This window comes from Octopus bimaculoides, chromosome 14 (genome assembly GCF_001194135.2).
Source record: "Octopus bimaculoides isolate UCB-OBI-ISO-001 chromosome 14, ASM119413v2, whole genome shotgun sequence".
In the NCBI taxonomy this organism is placed as follows: Eukaryota; Metazoa; Mollusca; class Cephalopoda; order Octopoda; family Octopodidae; genus Octopus; species Octopus bimaculoides.
Window position 1 is genome coordinate 3597106 of NC_068994.1, and position 2155 is coordinate 3599260.

General features: G+C 39.3%; 1 protein-coding gene across 1 annotated transcript in view; it reads right to left on the reverse strand.

The window, feature by feature from the left end:
- LOC106870052 (zinc finger protein 721) overlaps positions 1–2155 on the reverse strand; it is a 64997-nt gene that overhangs the window by 52388 nt on the left and 10454 nt on the right. Inside the window, exon 2 of the mRNA XM_052973004.1 lies at positions 1890–1958. The gene's annotated coding sequence lies outside the window, so the exon portion shown is untranslated. The remainder of the gene's footprint in view (positions 1–1889; positions 1959–2155) is intronic.

Genomic DNA, 2155 nt, shown 5'->3' on the forward strand with positions numbered 1-2155 from the left:
AATAAGAAAGGAGGAGGGAGCAAGTGAGGGGATACATAGGCAAGTGTGAATTTGTGTGGAAGTGGGCGTAAGAGGGGATGGTGTGTTTGTGCTAGTGTGCTGTATGCATATGTATGTGTGTATATACACAGATACACACATGCAAGTTCATATATAAACATACAAATATATATATACACTTCTAACATTTTCCAATAAAGACTTAATTATATGTAACACACACACAAAAGAATATAATACACAAGTATATACAGGTACCTTTATATATATGCTGAGACTATACACACAGCTGTATATATTTCCTACACACACTATCCCACACACACACACACAATCTTTTACATACAGTTACACAGACAAAACACAGAGAAATGTACAATATTTTTACCTATAATTACACACACACCTGCACACATACATAAATTCACAACACAGCTACACACATTCTGACTCAGTAGTTAGAACATCAGATTCACAATCATGAGATAGTGAGTTCAATCCCTGAACCGGGCCCTGAGTTGTGTTCTTGAGCAAGACACTTTATTTCATGTTGCTCCAGTTCCCTCAGCTGTAGAAATGAGCTGCAACGTCACAGGTGCCAAGCTGTATCGGCCCCTTTGCCTTTCCCTCGGATAACATCAGTAGCATAAAGAGGGGAGGTTGGTAATCATGGGCGGCTGCTGACCTTCCATAAACAACCTTGCTCGGACTTGTGCCTCAGAGGGAAACTTTCTAGGTGCATCCCATGGTCATTCATGACCAATGGAGTTCTTTACTTTTTTTTTTACACACACTCTCAGGCTGGCTGGGTAACCATGGACCTCCACTACAGTGAGGCATCTGTTTCTGTCTCTCTGTCACACTCTAACCTTACAACACCTGACACAAGATCACCTCCTCCAATGCCCCCTCCCCTCTCAAAAATTCTTTGCCTTGCAAGTTACTTGGTGATCCTGCCACTGCTGGTGCCACATAAAAAGCACCCAGTCCATTCGGTAAAGTGGTCGGCATTTGCAAAAGCGTCCAGCTGTAAAAACAATGCCCAAACTGGCTTCACCTGTGCTTGTGTCTCATGAAAAGTACTCAGCCCACTCTATGAAATGGTTGGTGTTAGGAAGGGCATCCAGCTGTAAAAACCGTGCCAAAACAGACACAGAAGTCTGGTGCAGTCTTCTGCCTGCTTGGCTCCTGTCAAAGCATCCAACCCATGCCAGCATGGAAGGTGGACGTTAAACGATGATGATGATGATGATAACACAGAGAAATTTACAATACATTATTATTTACATATTATCGCATACACACTGAAGCTTTTACATATAATTACACACATACACAATTACAACCTCCACACACACACATGCACACACAATCTTCTACATTTACATTGAATGGACATAATTAACACCTACCTCAATACACCTCACACACACTGAATGCAATTACTCCTTCCCTTACACACACACACACACACACACATGCATATACACATTCATGACACAATCTTTTAAAGTACAATTACATAGAACACAATTACCATTCCCTATACACACACATACATACACACAAACCTTCTCAAGTCTCAGTAACACACACACACACACATCCACTGACAGACATGTACACACATTCCAAACACACACATGTGAACAGATATTTCAATCACTCACACATACATACATCCATACACACATACATATAAACATATATATATATACACAGACATACATATATATACGTACACACACATCCAAACATATACATATATAAACATAGTCACATGGGTTACAACCATTCAGAGTCACAGAAATAGACTGTCCAAATGACCACTTTGGTGAGCAGCAGCAGCAGTGGTGGTGGTGATGGTGGTAGTAACAGTAGTAACTTACCTTCAGGTGGACAGCAGTCTTTGGCCACTGGTCAAGGCAAGACAAGTTTCATGGCTTCTTCTGACAGACCTACAACACAAAGAACAGACGGTTAATGATAGCCTACTTAGAATCTTGTAATCTACAGGGTTTGCTTCAGACAATGCTGAGATATTTTATTGTCATATATATTAGAAATAGAATATTTTTATAAACTGCATTTATACATACATACAATATATATAATATATATATATAATATATATATATATATATATATATATATA